Raw genomic sequence first — 21,288 nt, forward strand, 5'->3', positions numbered from 1 at the left:
CATTATCTTGGAACTTTTGTCCAAAATAGAGGACAAATCATTACACCTCACATCACCTATCACAAAAAAGGAAGCACCAGGGCCCTGTGACCGTCTATGGGTTTTGGAGGCCACATATTTGAATGCACTTCTGACCTAGATAAGCGACATAAAAGGCTGCTATTTTGACTGGGCCCAGTAAAGGGCTTTGCATCAGGTCCAAGTTGCAGTAAAAGTAGCTTTGCTGGACTTCCCTGGTGGTGCAGTGGTTAAGAATCCGCCTGCCAATACAGGGGACACGGGTTCGAGCCCTTGTCCGGGAAGATCCCACATGCCATGGAGCAACCAAGCCCTTGAGCCACAATTACTGAGCCTGCACTCTAGAGCCCGTGAGCCACAACTACTGAGCCCACGCGCCTAGAGCCCGTGCTCCACAACAAGAGACGCCACCGCAATGAGAAGGCCGCGCACTGCAATGAAGAGTAGCCCCCACTCTCTGCAACTAGAGAAAGCCGCGTGCAGCAATGAAGACCCAACACAGCCAAAAATAAATAAATAAAATAAATAAATTTATTTAAAAAAAAAAAGTAGCTTTGCTACCTGGCCTATATGATCTGGTAAACCCCACGGTATTAGATGTATTAGTGGTGGGGAGAATGGCATGTAGATTTTATGGCAAGTCCTGATTGGGCAAATCACAACACAGACAGCAAGGGTTCTGAAACAATGGCATTCCTTTGCAGTGAAGAATTAAACACCTTGTGGAAAACAGCTACTTGTAGGCTTCTGGTTCCCAGTAGAGAAGAGGCTCTGGTTGTGCAGACTGAACCTGACAGACCTGGCCATTTAAGAAGGCCTGGCTTGTCAGTCAGTGTTCTCAGTCCAGATGGGAGTGCCTTGCCACGTTATTCATTCACCACTAGTCCAATACAAAGACAAATTTTGAAAAATAACCTCGAACATACTAGGGTTGAACTATATAAAAATTACGTTTTTTGTAGATAAAAATGATATCAGTAATTTCATATGCTTTAACCTAATAGAAAAATAATATAGAATTTATTCAGTGCGTAGTATATGCCCAAGACAGGACTATTTCCTCCTTCCCTCTCTTCCTTCCTCCCTCTCTCCTACCTTCCTTTCTTTCTTCTTTCCTTCTTTACAATGTACTTTCCATCCCATTGTATGATTTGACACCATTATTCCTTTCTAAGCTACTAAACGCATTTGTATTTTTGAAGCATTTACTGCCTTGATTTTTTTGATTATCGTTCTTGGTTGCAATAAGAAACTGTGGAAATCATAACCAGCCCCAGTTCCCAATGATCGGCTTACAAATGGATAGAAATCCTTCTTTTAAGATGCCCTTAAGATGTAGAAGCATACTTTTGCTTAGTATACTTATCAAGTGTAAAGCAATAGGTACACCATGTACTAAATGTACATGATAATTACGGCTTGACTGATAATTATTTTCTGACTGGTTTGTGATTAAATTTTTCACACGGTAAGCAGACTGGTTAGATATTATTATCTTTAAAAGCAAATATGAAATTAATTTCATACTAAAGACTATCTTAAATGCACAGAATAGCAGGAAAGAGGGAGGAAGGATTTAGAACAATGAACTTAGAAGATATGATTAATTTTTGACATGTTTCCATGTTCCTTCACCTACAAGTCACTTGATAAAAATGACCAAAAAATTTTTTCTCTGATGCTATCTCCTGCTATCTCCTCAGCTCTGAACCTTGTCATTTTAACTAGCAGAAAAGCAGCCTATTTGTACTTTTTTCCTTCTGCATCAGTTTCAATTCCTTTTTATGTACTTGCTTTTATCTTGGTGTCAGATCCTCTCTAAATGATAGATTGTAATCTCAGCTATAGAAAAAAAAAAACTTAGAAAATGGATGGATTTGATTTTAAGCAATATGGTCTAGTCAGTTGGCAGCCACAGAGAGATGAGCCTCTAGTGAGTTTTGTCATTACGTGTGTTTTACATTAACTCTTGGTCTCACGCATATGAAAATATTTTATAAGAATTTTCTTTGTTGTATTTTGTAAAATTATTTAAAAAGTCTTTCCTCCTCAGGACTTTGAGGGTAATCCAAAACCTCTGGCAGTTTTAAAATCAGAATATAAATTATATTCTGAAAAACAGTCCATTTCTTCCACTTTAAGTACATGTAAATTAGTCATTTATTCAATCTTTTTATATAATGAGAATATACTAATTGGAAACATTTAGCAATGTAATGAAGATTGAATAAAATGTTCATGGAACCTATAGTTTAATGGAGGAAGCAAGGAAATAAAGAGATAATTATAACAGTGTGACAGACCTTATCATAGGGGTAAGAAACCTGCTAGAGGGAATAAAGTTGTGGCTTCTGTAAAGCAGGGACTGTGATGAAAACATACTTAGGTTTTATTAAAAAAGGATGGTGGTGCAGTGGTTAAGAATCCGCCTGTCAATGCAGGGGACATGGGTTCGAGCCCTGGTCCAGGAAGATCCCACATGCCATGGAGCAACTAAGCCCGTGCACCACAACTACTGAGCCTGTGCTCTAGAGCCCATGAGCCACAACTACTGAGCCCAGGAGCCACAACTACTGAAGTCTGTGTGCCTAGAGCCCATGCTCCACAACAAAGAGAAGTAACTGCAACGAGAAGCCAGCGCACTGCAAAGAAGAGTAGTTCCCACTCGCCACAACTAGAGAAAGCCCGTGTGCCGCAATGAAGACCCAGTGCAGCCAAAAATAAATAAATAAATAAATTTATTTTTAAAAAAAAAGGATGTATCGTTTGCCAATATTTTCTCCCAGACCATAGGTTGTCTTTTCATTTTGTTTATGGTTTCCTTTGCTGTGAAAAAGCTTATAAGTTTGATTAGGTCCCATTTGTTTATTTTTGCTTTTATTTCTATTGCTTTGGGAGAACAACCTAAGAAAACATTGATACGATTTATGTCAGAGAATGTTTTGCCTGTGCTTTCTTCTATGAGTTTTGTGGTGTCCTGTCTTATATTTAAGTCTTTAAGCCATTTTGAGTTTATTTTTTGTATGGTGTGAGGCAGTGTTCTAACTTTATTGATTTACATGTGGCTGCTCAGCTTTCCCAACACCACTTGCTGAAGAGACTGTCTTTTCTCCATTGTATATTCTTGCCTCTTTTGTCGAAGATTAATTAACAATAGGTGTGTGGGTTTATTTCTGGGCTCTCTATTCTGGTCCATTGATCCATATGTCTGTTTTTGTGTCAATACCATTCTGTTTTGATTACTGTAGATTTGTAGTATTGTCTGAAGTCTGGGAGGGTTATGACTCTACTTTGTTCTTTTTCCTCAGGATTGCTTTGGCAATGCTCAGTCTTTTATGGTTCCAGATACATTCTGGGATTATTTGTTCTAGTTCTGTGAAAAATGTCAGGGTTAGTTTGATAGGGTCACATTAAATCTGTAGATTGCTTTGCGTAGTATGGCCATTTTAACAATATTAATTCTTCCAGTCCAGGAGCATGGGATATCTTTCCATTTCTTTCAATCATCTTTACTTTCTTTTGTCAATGTTTTATAGTTTTCAGATATAAGTCTTTTACCTCCTTGGTCATATTTATTCCTAAGTTGTTTTTTTTTTTTTCTGATGGGATTTTAAAAGGGATGATATCTCTTATATGTGGAATCTAAAATATGATACAAATGAACTTATTTACAAAACAGAAAGAGACTCACAGACATAGAAAACAACCTTATGGTTACCCAAGGGGAAAGGGAGTGGGGGAGGGATAAATTAGGAGTTTGGGATTAGCAGATACAAAACTACTATAAATAAAATAGATAAACAACACAGTCCTACTGTATAGCACAGGGAACTATGTTCAATATCCTGTAATAAACCATAATGGAAAAGAATATGAAAAAAAAATATATGTGTGTATAACTGAATCACTTTGCTGTACACCAGATACTAACAGAACATTGTAAATCAAATATACTTCAGTCAAGGAAAAACAAAGAAGGATGTACCTGTGGCATTGAGTTGAAGGTCTGTGCAGATCTTATGATCCCATTCAATAGATCAAACTGGCTTTAAGCCTTCAAGTTCTTATTGACGATGTGTAAAATGGATCATAAAAACAGCTGAATCTAGAAGGGAAATGCAGGATAAACCAAATTATTTAAATGATTTCTCCACCCCAATGAAGTTTAAAGAATCATATTTAAAGATATCCAGTTTCACATGTGACTGATTATGTTTTACATGAGTTTGAAAGGGAAGTGTTTTGGGGCACTAGAGAGGTTGGGGGAGGTGTCTAATTGTTGAACCAGATTTCCCAGTGTGGTTTCATTTTAAGTTTTGTAATGGAGTCTCTGAATATCATACTCAAAATTTAAGTATAAATACTATATAAGAACCTATTTAATAATTCATATTCAGAAACACATTTAGTAAATGGTGGAAATCTAGATAATCTTCCTAAGGAGTCACTTTTCAATTTCAAATTCAAGAATTTAACACTGGTCAGAATGGCCATCATCAAAAAGTCTACAAACAATAAAGGCTGGAGAGGGTGTGGAGAAAAGAGAACCCTCTTACACTGTTGGTGGGAATATAAACTGGTAAAACCACTATGGAGAACAGTATGGAGGTTCCTTAAGAAACTAAAAATAGAGCTACCATATGATCCAGCAATCCCACTCCTGGGCATATATCTGGAGAAAACCATAATTCAAAAATATACATGCACCCCCCAATGTTCATTGTAGCATTATTTACAATAGCCAAGACATGAAATCAACCTAAGTGTCCATCAACAGAGGAATGGATAAAGAAGATGGGGTACATATATGCAACGGAATATTACTCAGCCATAAGAAAATGAAATAATGCCATTTGCAGCAACATGGATGGACCTATAGAGATTATCATACTAAGTGAAGTAAGTCAGACAGAGAAAGATAAATATCATATGACATCACTCATATGTGGAATCTAATTTTTTAAAAATGACATAAATGAACTTATTTACAAAACAGAAACAGACTCACAGATTTAGAAAACAAACTTATGGTTAGCAAAGGGGAAATGTAGGGGGGAGGGATAAATTAGGAGCTTGGACTTAACATACACATACTACTATATATAAAATAGATAACCAACAAGGACCTACCGTATAGCACAGGGAACTCTACTCAATATTCTGTAATAACCTATATGGGAAAAGAATCAGAAAAAGAATGAAAATATATATATATATATATATATATATATATATACACGTATATATATAATTTAAATATTGTATTCAGGCTTTCACAGATCTATTTTTAACAACAGGTGTATACATTCAGGGAATATTTTAAAATATCCTGTTTTCTGGAGTCTATGTAAAAATTTTTGGATTTAATTGTCTGAACTCCTATGACCCTATTTTTACATTTGATTTTATTGAAACAACAGCAATGAGACATGCACAATGAAGTATATCATGAAAATAATCATTAGATGAAAAGCTGACATATACTTTTCTTCTAAAATTTACCTCACATTTATTTAGTATTTTACAGTTTAGAAATAGTTGTTTGTTTGTTGTAATCTTATAGTCTTTCCTATTACAAAATTTTTATTTGCTCCAATATCTTGTTTTATGTTTCCTTTTACCCTCTTTCCATCTCTTTCCTCCAAACACTCCTTTCTCTTTTCTATTCCTTGGACTCTTTTTTTATTTGTGGTGAAAATTTAGTATAAGTATTTCAAATGAGTAGTTTTTTCAGTATACTCTTCATTCTGGACCCCATATTGCTTGTGGTTGAAGGTTTGCCTCCGAGCCTCGGGTAGAGATAGGTAAGGAGAAGGCAGAATGACATTTCATACATGGAAGCATATTACCCAGGTTGCTGTGGACCGGCACTCTACCCACGCTCTTTTCTCCACATTCCTGGCTTCTAGGGGCAATATAGTGTTTCTTTAACTTGTGCCCTCAAAGCAATTTTGTTTTAAATCCTGCCTCCCACACAATGACACCCAACCTTCTGATGTTATTTCTTTTTTAATTAATTAATTAATTAATTTATCTATTTATTTTTGGCTGCATTGGGTCTTCGTTTCTGCGCGTGGGCTTTCTCTAGTTGTGGCAAGCAGGGGCTACTCTTCATTGTAGTTGTGGGCTTCTCATTGCGGTGGCTTCCCTTGTTGTGGAGCACGGGCTCTAGGCATGTGGGCTTCAGTAGTTGTGGCACATGGACTCAGTAGTTGTGGCTCGCGGGCTCTAGACAGGCTCAGTAGTTGTGGTGCACGGGGTTAGTTGCTCCGTGGCATGTGGGATCTTCCCGGCCCAGGGCTCAAACCCGTGTTCCCTGCATTGGCAGGCAGATTCTTAACCACTGCAATGCCAGGGAAGCCACTCTGATGTTATTTCTGTTTTCTTGTCATCTGGCCAGCAGAGGGGTGACAAGTGTATCTTTGATAATCAGGTGAGACACATTAGAGGACTTCTCATTAAGATTTTATCCCAACAATTAGATCCAGAATCTTATTTGAGGGAAAAACAGTAACAACAAACCTATCACATAGGAACATTAGATCAAAACCGTCCAAAATGCCTTCAAACAAGACATGTGCATCCCAACATCCCAATCTTTTTTCGCTTCTTCTTCCTCTTCTTCTCTCCCTCCCTCCCTTCCTCCCTCCCTTTCTTTTTGTAGATCTTTTTGGTAAAAAGTAACCAGTTGTGATTTGGCTAGGAGGCGTAATCTGTGGGAGACTGGCAAACATCTTCTGAATCAGGTTGCCACAGTTCCTGCAGTGGTTGTCTTCCTTTATAGCTTTCACTTTCTCTGTGCTCCAGTAAAACTGTTTCTTTCCCTTAGCCCTATGGGCCGAAGGAAGCTAATGGCTTCCTAGTATCATCAACATGTAGGTGCCTCAGATTCCAAGTTGGTTCCATTAATTCTGTTTACACCTGTATAAAATGTCTCTTCATTAAGTTCTCAAAATTGCAGCTGAGTGTGCTTTCTGCTTCTTACTGAGTCTCTCATTTATATACCACATAATTTAAAATACCGAAGTTTCCCTAGTAAGTATCCTAGAGCTAAAGCCTCAGTGAACTCATGGTTTGCGCCCCTAGATAGAGATGGGCAACATTTGAAGCAGCTGTTGCCCTAGCACATTACGAGGATAGCCAACTTCACAGCCTGGGGTGTAGGTGTCATCACTGTACTAACTTCACTCTATGTTTTAGGGTCTATTGCTTATAAGACCCCACTTTTAGGACCAGATTCTATATCAAGTATGATGTCTTTATTTGTAAGTGGCAGAAAAATCTAATTTAAGCCTAAATATTAAAGAAGATATGTTATCTTATGTAGCATACAAATCAGAAGTAGGGAAGGCTTTAGCTGGAGCAAAAATTCTCTGTTATTTTTTGTGTTTTCCCTCTCTTCAGGCCTCATGCAGACATCATTCCTTTGTTTATTTGCTTGCTGATTTCATTCTTACTGTGATTTCCCTCATGTTTCCAAGATGGTTGCCGAGTGCAACCAGAACTACAAGTGTCCTGGTTTACACTGATCAAGAACCCCCACAATGGTCATACCCATGTCCTAGGTTTTAGTGTATAGGATAAACAATAACAACAACAATAACTGTTTTAAAAATTAGGCAGGTGACAATTATCTGATGTGACTCAGCAGAAAAATATCGGAACTCTGAATAACTGAACATAGGAAGGATGCTTTTATTTTTCCTGAAATATAAGGCAACAGATAAATACATTCAGGGACTTGCCTATATTTTATTGCGGCAAAATGGCTTTAAACGTTTCCAACCTGTGCCAGCCTACACTTAATTATTTTTTATTTTTTTACTTATAATTTTCCCTCAAGTTAGAGTTAGTTTTCTTGTTCGCTACATCATTATTAAATGTATGGAGTATATGCTTTCATGAGAATAGCAGTGTGCCAAACTTTTAGTATTTAACAAGTAGCTATGAAATTCACTCTGTTGGTCAAGGAACCACAGAAAGATGCCAAGAGAATGACGATGTGGTCCTGTGTGAGAAAGGCCTCACCTGAGGCCTCACAGCTTCACCTGAGCAGCATCCCACCCACCACTCCCTTCTGGTGAAGATAGGTGGGTTAGATGCTGTTCAAAACGTGCATTTCCATTTGTTTCTCAAAGCGTGTTCCACAAAACAGCAATTTTAAACTATGTAAGGTTACATGGTCCAACAAGTTTAGGGAATGAAGGGTTAAAGGTTGAGTTCAAAATGTATCTTTACTCCTGGATTTCTCAGAACTTTTAATAGAAAGTGTGCGTTGCAGATGGTCAAGAGGATGGTATAGTACGTTGTGTTCCTCAGATATGTTTATACAACAGAAAGTCTTCTGAGACTGCTGTTTGAAGGAGTGTACCTAGATAAATGACAGCCTGAGCATGGTTATCTTGTACTTACGTTTAGAATTTATGAATATCTACATGGTTTGAGAAATTATTTATTCATTCAGCAGAAATTTAGCATTGCTTGCTTTCTCCCTGTCTTAATCCGACTGGACTGCCATAACAAAATACCATAGACAAGTGAGTGGCTTATAAACAATGGAAATTTATTTCTCACAGTTATGGAGCTTGGGAGGTCCACAATCAAAGTGCTGGCAGATTTGGTGTCTGCTGAGGGCCCTTTTCCTGGTTCACAGTTGGCTGTCTTTCCCCATGTCCTCACATAGTGGAAGGGGCACCATTATAAGAGCACTAATCCCATTATGGGGGCTCCACCCTCGTGACCTAATCACCTACCAAAGGCCCCACCCACCTCCTAACACCAGCACATTGAGGGTTAGGTTTCAACATATGGCCGGGGGGGTGGGGGGGGGGAATTCATTCTATGGCACTCTCCTTGCTTGATACAATGAAAGGGACCAAACAGGAGCTCCATAAATTTGAGGCAAAATCATCTCTATTAAAACCACATACATCTATTGACAGTGCCCCACTATGCTTGGGACTCTGTAATAAGAGACCCTGACTTTAAGGGCCTTGTTATAATTTGAAAGACAAGAGCAGCATAAAAAGTAATTAAATCTACCAGGTACTGTGTGCCAAGTGACAAATATATAACAGGTGTTCAAGTTAGGGGGTTATCACCAAGGACTGAAAGGGGAGAAAAGGCTTTTTGAAGAATGTGAGAGCTAAATTGAACTTTGAAGGAAGGACAGGGCTTGTAGGAGGTTCAGGTGAAGAGGGCATTTTGAGACCCTAACAGAGTTTTACAGAGATTTGCTTTCCCTACCAGATTAATAATCAGTGTTACTCTGTTAATGCAGAGTGAACATTTTTGTCGTTAAAAAAAGATGTGAAGAAAAGGATTCACCTGAGGAATTACAGATATCACCCCCCCCCCATTTAAAGAGCTCATAATATCAGGAATGGTTTTAAAACATCTTTAAAACTTTGAAAATAAGAGAAGCTATAGCATTTTAAGGCATTTTTTGGGCCATGGCAAATCTAAATGATACTGGAAATCTCATAAGAACTGAAGTACTTGCCACAAGCACCTCTTATTGTCATCCAATTTCAAGGTTATCTCCCAGGAATAGTGGAAAATCACGAACACCAAAAATTGTAGACTCTGTAATTTCCCTACCTTTTGCAATTTGTCTCTTTTTCTTTTTTCCACAGGTAAGTTTTCATTTTAAACTTTCATCTCCTTTCCAGTAGCAAAGATAAAAACCTTTAACAAATTTCCCAAATTGACACTGTATCTCAGCTATACTAGTTTCAACTAAATCAGAAAAAGCCTATAAAGTAAGCTGTAATTATTTCTTTTCCATTGTAAGAATTATATAGAAGCTTATGTTGGGTTCTTTAAATCCTAGTTGTTGTTTCTGAGAATTGGTTTCACAAGCACTCAGCTGGAGTTAAGGCACTTGAAATTACCAAGCCACTTTCAGTCTTTTTTTTCCTAATTGGCCATTTTGATTATTTATTAATAAAAGCTGTTGACCCAATCATTGAAGTCATATTCCAGTGGTTCGTTTACTCCATTTTGGCGAATGACAAGCCTGACAACATAGGAATGTGAAAAGAGTTCTTACCCAAAGTCTAAGTCATTAATTGGAAACCACAAAACTTTAGGCTGAATGATACTACTAGACAAATCTTTATGAAACACTTACAGAGTCTGAGGAACTAATAAAATTATAGCAGGGGCCCAAAGATGGATGAGTAAATCATAGACCATATTTTCAAAGGTTTTATTGTCTCCTGGGAGGATCACATGTAACTAAATAGTGATGAGTCAATGCAAATATGTTAAATAACATTAAGGAATAAGGTGAAAAATCAAAGTAGGGAGTGAGAACAACTGAGTCTACCAATCACGAAATAATCTATGTGGTAGAGAGGAATTTAAGTTATGCTTTTAAAAGAAAGTGAGAATTTTTACAAGAAAAAGTGGGATCTGGGGAGGAAGATGAAAGTGTGGACTATGTCAAGAACAAAACAGAGACAGAGGAAGGTAAAGGGCTTCGGCAATGAGTAATTTCGATTGGATTGTCTCATGGGTTGCCATTGGGGAAACAGCCAGAGAAAAGGTTAGAAGAGAGGTTGGGATCACACTGAAGGGCCCCATGAAAGACAGGGTGGGGATTTGGTCTTGATTTGGTTTTGACAATGAGAAGAGGATTACCTAAGGAAACTATCACTGGCATACAGTTTGTAGCTAAGTATAGATAATACTGAAGTTTGATTACCAGGTAGGATTGCACTGACTTAATCCAGTGATGTACCCTTGGATCTGTGTTATAAGAAGACTCCCCCTAAGCAAAATAAAATAACTCAGGTCAAACATTAGAAGGCATTTGAATCCAACAAAAATCTTTACTAACCTTTGATTCATTTTTCCTTATTCCAGACATAAAATATTGAATGAAAGAATGAAAGCTTTCCCAGTCTAGTTTTATACTAGCTTACTATTCCAAAGTTAATGATTAATGACAATAATAACTTCTTGTAGGTTAGAATACTTAATGCTTAAAAGTGTTTCCATATGAGTAGGCTAAAGATAAAAAAATAAAATAGTATTTGGCCCCTAAATTGTAATCATCCCTCAACCCAGCCCTGCCCTGCATTTAGCATTGTTCCCCATCTACACCTCCTTCTCCTTTAGCAAATCTCTGTTTGAGGATTCAAAGGCATTTATTTTTCTCAGCAAAAGCACTAATATGGTCTGTTTTCCAATGTAAAAACAGATTTTTTTGGATTTTTCACCACTTTTTACCACCCCTTCCATCAAGTCAATCTGTCATCTTTCCTTTCCTTTCCTTCCTTCCTTCCTTCCTTCCTTCCTTCCTTCCTTCCTTCCTTCCTTCCTTCCTTCCTTCCTTTCTTCCTCCTCTCTCTCTCTTTCACACACATACACACACACACGCACACACAGAAAGAAAGGGTAAAATATATTTATTTTATACTTCCTAACCAATTAACCAATCATTTTCATTCTGCTTTAGTATTTTATTGGGTCATAATTCTTTGCTTTTGTGTTAACTTTTATGATAGATCTACTAAGAGCAATTTCTAAAATAGAAACATTGTACTTGATCATTTAAAACATTTCATATATGTCTATATCTATCTATCTATATCTAGCTCTTGTATAGTGAGCTATATTTTTCCTTTGACTTTTTAAAATATAGGGTTGTCAGATAAAATACAGGACACCCAGTTGAATCTGAATTTCAGATAAACAACAAATAATTATTTCATCTAAGTATACAATAAATATTGCATGGGGCCTAGTTATACAGTACTAAAAATTATTTGCTATTTATCTGAAATTCAAATTTAACTGGTGTCCTGTATGTTTTTCTGTTTTACTTTGTTTTTGCTAAATCTGACAACCCTTTATATTATTTAAATACAAAATAATTACTCTTCTTTCATTGAGATATATTTTAGGTCTAAGCAACAGAGCTCACTGTGACATAACTCAGGTATTTGCAGAACTCTGCCAATTGGAAAGAGCACATGGAAACACTTTTTCAAACAGCTTAGCCAATGTAAACAGTTCTTGATGTTACTGAACAATAAAAGAATTGTAGTATTTTTAATAAAATAAACCAAATCTCACTAAATAATAGTAAATATTTCTTGAGTTAGAATACAAAAATTTTGGCACGTCTATTCTACTTCCTAAAATTCTTTAGAGAATTTTACTCTTTTCCCCTAAACTCTGGGAATCAGTAATTCAAAATATTTTATGCTTTTAGGTAGTTCAGATCTGGAACTGTGTACTGGTACATTTTCTAGCTTTCAGAAAGTCCATAAAAATGATATTAAGGTAGTTTTTATCAACATGCTTTTATCTTTGCTTATCCAATTACTCCCAAGGTGAGTTGGTCTAAATTTTCTATTGAGAAAGAAGTTCTACTATATACTAAATGGACCATCACCAAAATAATATATGCTATATTAAAAAAAAATTTTTAAATTATAAATATAAAGTGGATTGACTTCCACTTTGGGAAAGATAAATTAGACAAACTTTTCCCTGAGTAAAATGAAAAACCCTGGACATACATGTAAAACAAACATAAGGAGATTTCCAAAAGTGAAGAGAAAAAGACAGACTGGCTAGGAGTGAGTTCCCTAGGTTTCCTTTTGCTTCACGTATTCCAAACTTGGAGGTGAAGAAGTTGGTAGCCTGGCAATGCCAACTGGTAAAGACACAGTAAACCCCAACAAAGGCCTGCTTTCCAGCCAAAGGACAGGAAAGGGGCAGTCTAGCAAAACAGATAATTTTTAGACAGTAACCGCTTTACGTTAGCCAAAACATTGCAGAAAAAATTGTGGCCCAGCCCCTACTCACACCAGTAAAGGCTAAGTGGGGAGTCTGGAATTCCACCCCCTCTAAGCTTTAATGAGGCTCCTCAGATCTCTCGCTGGGGTGGTATCAGAGGTCCCTGAGTAGAGAGCTGAAACTTTTATCCCCCACCAAGAAGTAATGAGCCCTCCCACCACCTCCCCACCTGCCCACTACCCCTGCCCCATGATGGCAGTAGGGAACACCTGGAGAGCCTGAACTTAAACCCTCACCTAGCTATAATGCGGTGCCAGTCCCCTTCCCAGCTAGGGTGGTGTCTTCCCACCCTCTTCCCCCCTCCCCCGTGGTGTCAGTAATGAAGCACTCCCACCCTCCCAGTCAGGGACTCATCAGTGGAGGCAAAATAAATCCAAAGCAAGCAGAAGGAAGGAAATAATAAAAAGCAGAAATCAGTGAAATTGAAAGAAAAACAGTAGAGGAAATATCCATGAAATAAAGAGATGGATCTTTGCAAAGATTAATAAAATGGAAACCTCTAGCCTTGTAAGTTAAGCAAGACTTACAAGGAAAAAAGACAACACAAATTAGCGACATCAGAAATGAAATGGGGATATCACTACAGACCCTGCAGTCATCGAATGGATAATAAGGGAATACTATACACCAGACATAAAAACTGGGGTGGGTAAAAAGCTCCCGTCCAAGAGATGCTGGCACAGGAGCAAGACAGAGGGAGAGCACGAAATAGCGCCCACCCTTTGAGGTCTCAGGAAAGGGTTACAGTCAGCCCTTAGGTGTTTAATTAGAGAAGCCTGCCCTCCAGGCTGCAGCTATAGTGATAAGCTAATAGTCCTCTTTCACAGAAAGACTGAGCTCTTGGATCTGTTGCCTCTTGCTGTACCCTAGAGCTGGTAGCTGTTTAAGAACTCTTTCTTCATTGGCTACAGTCTTGTGGGACCTAGGATCATAAGCCCCACTGGTCACCAGAGCCAGGTGATATAGACTGTCTCCTGGCAGCGGCCACAAAAATCAGGGCGCCAGACAAGCTCCTTTCTGGGAGATACCATTGAGATGAAGCAAGGCAGAGGGAAAGCACATAGACTCCATCCCCCAGCCTCAGTTCCCTGAGAGCACCTCCGTAGGTCCCTGTTAAGTGTGCCAAGCCAAAAGCCTATCGCTCGGGCCAAAGCTCCTGGAAAAGCAAATAGGCGTCTTTCTCAGAAAGACTGGGGGTGTGTTTCAGTCTGCTAACCCTGCAGTGCCCTGGGAGTGGTCCTCTGATGAGAACTTTCTCTCTGATTGTTACAGGCCAGGAATGCAAGCCCACCTGGCCTCCAGAGCCAGGTGGTCAAGGGGCATCCCTGAGTGACAGCCACAAACCTGGGTCACCAGACCTATGTAGAGGTGTAACCAAGCAAGGGTTCATGTGCCTGTGGTACAAAAAGCCAAACTCTGGCAGCAAGTGCTTGCAGCAAAGTAAGGGTCCGTTTGCGGGGTGTCAAGCAAGGAAAACGGGCAGCTCATGCTCAAAAGATCCAGTAAGGGAACTCGATTTTAGGGGGACTCGTTTTCCGAGGCTCCCCTCTGGGAGATACTAACACTCTGGAATGTGTCAGAGGAAGAGCACAAAGATAGTGCCCGCTGGCTGGAGTGAGGCAGATAGGTAGTGCAAAGATGGCGCCCACCAAAAAAAGAAGAAAAAGAGCACAAAAAAAGAAAGAGGAAAAAAAAAAAAAAAGATGGCAACGTTTGGCCTCAGCAAGGCAGAGGGAGAGAAGGAAGATGGCAGCCACCAGCCTCCATCCCTGGAGAGTATCTAGAAGACTAGTATCTCTCAGACCAAAGCTTAAAAGTTAGCACCTGAGTCTTTTCCACGTCAAGTCTGGGCACTTTTCAATGGGCTGCTTCTGCGCTGAGCCCTGGAGTAGGTGAGTCTGTGCGCTGGCCCTTTAAGAGCCATTCCTCGGTTTGCCACACCCCCTGGGTCTCCAGCGAGTGAGCGCCTGGAGTGAGCCCTGCTGGTCTTCAAAGCCAGGTGTATTGAGGGCTTGTCTCTCTAGTACCAGTCTTAAAAGTTGGCGTGTCCCATGTGAGGTACAAACCCGTCACTCCTCAGGGAGAAGCTCCAGGTTTTGAGTTCCCTCGCAGTTACGGGTGGCCTTGCTGAGGGTGCAGTTTATGGCGAGATGGCGTCTCAGCCTTTACTACCTGCTTCCAGGTGGTTTCCCTCTCGTTGCCTGATGAGAAGGGGTCGCTCCACCAGTTTTTAGTTGTTTTTTTTTCCTGAGGACATTGTTCCATACATAGCTGTAGGCTTGGTGTGTCCGTGGGATGAGGTCAGTTCAGGATCTTCCCCTGCACCGACATCTTGACCAGGAATCTCTGAAAAATCTTAAAAGGAACCAGAGCTTCTGAATCAACAAACCTACAGGAGCCAAGAGGAGGTGAGAGATGACACCAAACTCCTTTTTTCAGATACTTATTTTCCTCTACTTGAATACTTTTTAATTCTTTTAGAATACTCAAGGTAAAACCATCATGTTTCTACTTTGGTGACTTTCATGCTCAGCTGAATAGATTTTGAGGCTGATGGCCATGTATTTAATTGAGGCCATTTTGGGTGGATTTTCATAGTTTGCATTGAGGGAAGAGGGCTTATTACATGTTTAATGTAGAGAAGTAGAACATTCTTTATAGATCATTGCAAGGAATAAACTTGCCTTTCACAAAAATCATTCAGATCCTTATGTTTTGAAAAGATTTCAAGTTTCCTTTCCCTGAATGTATATTATTCATGCATAGAAACAGACACTTCTTTTTCTTTCCCTTTGTTGTTATTAGCTTTTGTAACTTTTTGGAAACAGTTGAATTGAGGTTTGATTACGGGTAACCATAGAGAGATGCTAAAAAAAAATTGAGAAATCAACGAAGTGTCATATTATTTTGACTTGTCTATCTTTTCTATTTTTAAAAAAATTTTATTTATTTATTTATTTATTTATGGCTGTGTTGGGTCTTCGTTTCTGTGCGAGGGCTTTCTCTAGTTGCGGCAAGCCGGGGCCACTCTTCATCGCGGTACGCGGGCCTCTCACTATCGCGGCCTCTCTTGTTGCGGAGCACAGGCTCCAGACGCGCAGGCTCAGCAATTGTGGCTCACGGGCCCAGTTGCTCTGTGGCATGGGGGATCTTCCCAGACCAGGGCTCGAACCCATGTCCCCTGCATTGGCAGGCAGATTCTCAACCACTGCGCCACCAGGGAAGCCCGACTTGTCTATCTTTGCTCACGCTCAACTGATATTTTCAAGCTGAAACAAGGTTAAAGATGTAATTATCTTAAAGATTTAGAAAATATTAAAATGTATAGGGCCATTCTGATTTTCGCCTTGAAACTTTGTGAGTGATATGCCTATTAAGAGCAATTTCATGGTTTGGTGACTCAGCTGGTGGCTGGTCAGAAGTGATTGCCATGACTCACCTGTAAGTTTCCCTCTATTTCTACTTAGATACGATATGAAGAATATAAAGCAATAGAACTAAAATTAAATGGAAGGCAGCCAGGCTCTTCTAGTGTAAGAATCAGCTCATTTACTCTGAATAGTATCTGAGGACATTTGCTTACGTATTACTTTAAAAGCTAAAACTGAGTCACATATTTAATACATGGGACTAGTAACGGTGGTGTAAGTTCTTAAAGAGCCTACAATAAATCTCCATATTTCAGTTGGAAAAATATATTGAAAATGTTATTTTAAGCTAAAAGTTCTATCTTACAAAAACCACATTTTTCTCTATTTTTGTTTGTTTTCATATCAGTCTTTGATATATCAGCATATAGAATGTTTGAATGCATCAGTGAAAAACATGTCCAGGCCGGGCAAAGAGGTGGTTGAATTTGGGAGTGGCTTCGTAGGAAAATCATTTTTTTCATTCTGGAATCAGCAATGGTCATGTTTCTAATATATTGCTATACTCAGACACAGAGACCAAGTATACCAACTTTTGAACCATGTGCTTCATATTTTAAGATGTCATTTGTTATGATAATTATTATTGTAAAGACAAAACTATTATGTCATCCTCACTCTTTCAAGTGGGTCCTGTCTACAGAATTAGTGTTTTCCAAGACAAGGCCTACTGGAATGTACTGTTTATTTCTGCTTCTTAGTAGAGGGTTATTTTTTCCAAAACCTGTAATAATACAGAGTTTATGTATAGCCATGACAAGTAAGACAGAGAGCTGGTTACCTAAAATGATAATCAGTAAAATGTGAGATCTTTAGGTACAATTTAGGAGACACATCAAAGGATAGGACTATATTTATTAGAATCCTATAACCATATAATTGTAAGGAACTCCAGCGTTGCCTTTGGACCAGGGTGATTTAAATATTGGATGACAGTAAATGTCGAAGTCCAAATCTGTGCTTCAACTGTTCACTAAAATAATCTCCAAAGTTTAAAACAGACAATAAAGAAAGGCAAAAGAACTGGAGTTATTTTGTGAAGAAAAGAGAAATGCGAGCGAGTATTAATATATCTCAAGTAAACTAGTGATATAAGTAGTTTCCATATAGTGATATAAGAAGTATCCATTAAGGAGGTAATAAATACCATATAATTGTTATCCAAACTTGGATAATTTTGAAAGTGAATGGGGCCTATTAATAATTAAACATGAAAAAATAGGCAAAAAATAAGATGTATAGTCACCTTAAGAATGATTCCTTCATTCATTGATTCTTCAGGCACTCTGCTAAATACTTGGGGGATAAAATGAAAAAAACACCATCCCTGTCCTCAGAAAGATCAAGGCTGTGAGGGTGGAATATATATGTTTTCATTAGGAATTAAGATAAAACTCTTTTTAGGGAGCACAGAGGAGAGGTTTCTATCTGTAGTGAGGATGCAGAGAGATGCTGTTAATCCTTTAAAAATCCATAGGGTTGGGAATAATGAGCTCTCACTCCCATTTGACAGCTAGGGAAACTGAGATTCATGCTATTTAACTAGCCAGTAGCAGATTTGAGGAAAGTATATGATCCCTGATTTCCATTCTAAAACTTTCCATCCCACTATGTTATTCTTATAGGAGTTATCAGAAAGAAAGGGACATACGAAAATGCTTGAGATTGACTTTACATTTCTCTGGAGACCGAGGATAGCATGAAGCTTCTCTGTGATCGAGTATCCTTGCATTGAAAGGGAAGGTCTAAGCAACCCAACTTAGTCATTTTTAACCTTATGACTCAAACTATACATTCTGCTCTTTTAATGCTTTGAGATACCTAGTAGTTTTTTGTTTTGTTTTGTTTTTAAGGAAGTCTCTTTGAGATAAAGTTTCCCTTACAAGTTGAATCTCATGACAGGAGGAATTGCAGTTTGCATATTGTACTACTAGGATGGCTGAGCCTATACCACATTCTAAATGGAATTTTATTATATCCAGGTATAGCATAAGCAGATCATACCATGTATACATATCAACTCAACCAAAGTCCATTATGAAAATATTTCTCAGATGATGCTGTATTATATTCCAGAAACATACTTGTTAGCTGGGTGTGGTGCCAGCCCATAATATCTGGGATGAACCTGCCCACACGTAGACACACATTTAGGCACACGTTACGTTGTCAAGCTGTTCTGCCATTTGTTATTTCTCCAAATGCTACTCATTTAATTATTCATTTGGTTGAGGCTTTTGACTTAATTCACAATATAGGACCATTAAATCAAACAAATGTGAATGCCTGAAACTTGTTTTTAATATCGCTCCTTATTTTTATTTTAGTCTGAAAATAATATTTATGAGTTCAGTATGTTTATTTTGAAGATGACATTTTAAAGCTAGAAGATGGTAATTATGAGAAAAGTAATAAAATGTGCTCTCTTTGAGGCAGAAAGTGCAGCACTTAGAACAAGACAATGGCCTACATTCTCTGACTGACAGGTGGATATCACATTAGATGAAAATGATAAGAGATTTAGTGGACTGAAGAATAACTTCCTCTTGACAGTGCCCTGACCCTTGACCTACGGCCTAACTCTTGTTAGCTTCACTAACACAGGGTAATTGTCACAGGTGCAGGATAAAAGACATCTCTACAGAAGCTACCAACAGTCTGAGATTTATTTCTTTCAATGACCACACATGTGCTGTTGAGATAAAACTATAAGTTCTGACCTTCTCTGACCTATAAAGACATGAAAATTCACCCATGAGAAAGCAAAATTCCAAATACAAAGAGCTTTTTTGACTGTTGGGCTGGAAGATCACTGTTGTAACAGGGAGGGTACATGCGTCAGGGCAAAGTGATGGTAAATATGTTATTGTCATTACCCTGAAAGCATGTTTCATACATAATTGTGACACAGATTTAATAACGAATGCTCTATCCACAATAGACTCCCTGAATTTTTAGAATTATTAGTAAACTCTTACTATGTCATACACTGGAAGTGTGTCCTATTCTGAAATGATTCTTTTGTATTTATATGCTAATCAGCTTCTTCAAAAGAAATCAGTTCTTTGAGTTTTATTTAAATGTTCTGAAGGTAGTAGCTTTAAGAGTACTTATGGATGATGTAGTAACAATTGTGATTTTTCATGAAAGTTAATGCCTCCTCCAGTAAGAAAATACATTGTGTCCTCCTTTTTTTAGCCATACAAGTAAGAAATTCAGAAAACACAGTGAAGCACAATGAGTTATGCAAATCCATGTTATAATAGGAGAGTATTACAAGGGGAAACCAAATGACTGTTACATCCATTAAAGTGAAGTCAGTTTAGTCACGTACCCATGATTTCAAAAACTACTGAAGAATGAATATTGCTGGTAAAATGAAAATGACTTCACATTTCATTAAGTTGAAGTCAAAGCAGTAACCTGGCAGTGTTTTCAAAATGTTTTATCATGAAGGAAACAGTCAACTTTTCAAACACTTAGCACAATAAAGTGGTGTATTTCATTATTCTGCTTTTTTAGGTGTGTACTACTAGAATCATCCCAATATTTTGTTACCCAGTATAAAGAAACCATAACAGTTTCCTTACCATAATAGATTTCCAGGATTCAATTTCTATTCAAAACTATGTAAAAGGTATAAATTACTTTTAAATTTATTGAGGGTTCTTATTCAGGTCGTAGGTCTTGCCCTTCAGCAATTTTATTTTTATCCACAGCATGCTTTGATGACACAAAATTAGTATATATAAGCTTTAGAATAATCAGTCGAGGAAAATATAAAGATTATGTTTATCTTAAAGGGATACTATAGGTAAACTTACTTCAGTTGATGCAGTAAAGATATAGCCAGAACCATCTGTTTCCAAAATATCACACTTTCTTTTTATTACATCATGATAATAAGGGATTATAATCATGTAACTTATTGTCATGCATACTTGCTATAATAATGCCTTCTTCCCAGACTACCATCTTTTCAAATGTGATGAGATCATCAGGTAACAGTGTAGGATATGAAGGCTTAGCACGCTGTGTTGTTCATTAAAAAAAGAAATTGCTGGGATAATTAACAACTACCTATTTGTCTGTGGGATGCATTCATTATGGCTCTACAAATTGGAGGTCTCCAAAATCTGTGCAATAAAATTTACTCTTTGTTCAGGAAGTTCCCCTTGGATTTGGGGAAAATTCTGGTTTGCTGTGTCTATTGTAATTGTGACAGGCAGTTGACATGTCTCATAGTCTAAATGTAGTGGCAAGCAGGGGGTGGTACAATGATGAAAAAACTGCCATTCATTCTTGTGCAAAGGAAAGGTGTTTCTTAGCATATTCCAACCTATGTTCAGACTAGAGTTGGGTCTCTGGGGTTGAAGGTCAAATCTGTGAGGTCAAAGCTATTTCTTGTCAATCTTCGTTCACTAATGACACATGAATTGGAAATTAGAACAAAGTAAGTAAAACGAATAGCCAGAAGGTGAGTGTCTGTTTTATTACTCAGAAGAGCTGGGAAATCTGGCCAATTGTTGCCCTATGTGGCTTGAATGACAGTTGTTAAGTTGAAAAAGGGACAGTGTGATGGGAATGCCACTTTAAATCTCAATTACCTCCTCCACTCCAATCAGCTTGGTGGAGCTTTAATGAAGTGCAATTCTCTGTCCTTTTCCTCATACTTCTATCTCTAGAATAAGCCTCACATTCAAGTTTGACAGCAGTACAATCAGTTTTCCATTCATCACTGGCCCTGTTTTAACCCTGCTGAAAAAGGGCCTAATGTACGTGGCAGTGATGGCAATTAGGCAGAAAAGTAATATTAGAAACAGACAAAAGCCTGAGTCTTTTAGCATTACAGGTGTTTTTTTTTCTTTTTTTTTTTTCTTTTTTTTTAGCCTGTTCTAGACATAAAGGAATAGGCAGTGTTGTTAAGTTCCCTTCTTCAGTCTTCTCTTAAGCTGAAAGTCCAACGATTTCAAGATTCAATTAATTAGAGACATGGAGAGCCAAAGAACAAGGTAAAAGCTAAGTTCTT

At 38.1% G+C, this 21,288-nt stretch overlaps 2 long non-coding RNA genes across 2 annotated transcripts in view; both read left to right on the plus strand.

Moving 5' to 3' along the window:
* LOC309656172 overlaps window positions 1–21,288 on the plus strand; it is a 467,255-nt gene that overhangs the window by 55,961 nt on the left and 390,006 nt on the right. The gene's annotated exons all lie outside the window — the stretch shown is intronic.
* LOC309656150 overlaps window positions 11,349–21,288 on the plus strand; it is a 63,311-nt gene continuing 53,371 nt past the window's right edge. Inside the window, exon 1 of the long non-coding RNA XR_014261180.1 lies at window positions 11,349–21,288. This exon is cut by the window's right edge and continues 9,971 nt beyond it. This is a non-coding gene — a long non-coding RNA (uncharacterized lncRNA).

This window comes from Balaenoptera physalus (assembly GCF_965194825.1).
Source record: "Balaenoptera physalus genome assembly, chromosome: 2".
Classification (NCBI taxonomy): domain Eukaryota; kingdom Metazoa; phylum Chordata; class Mammalia; order Artiodactyla; family Balaenopteridae; genus Balaenoptera; species Balaenoptera physalus.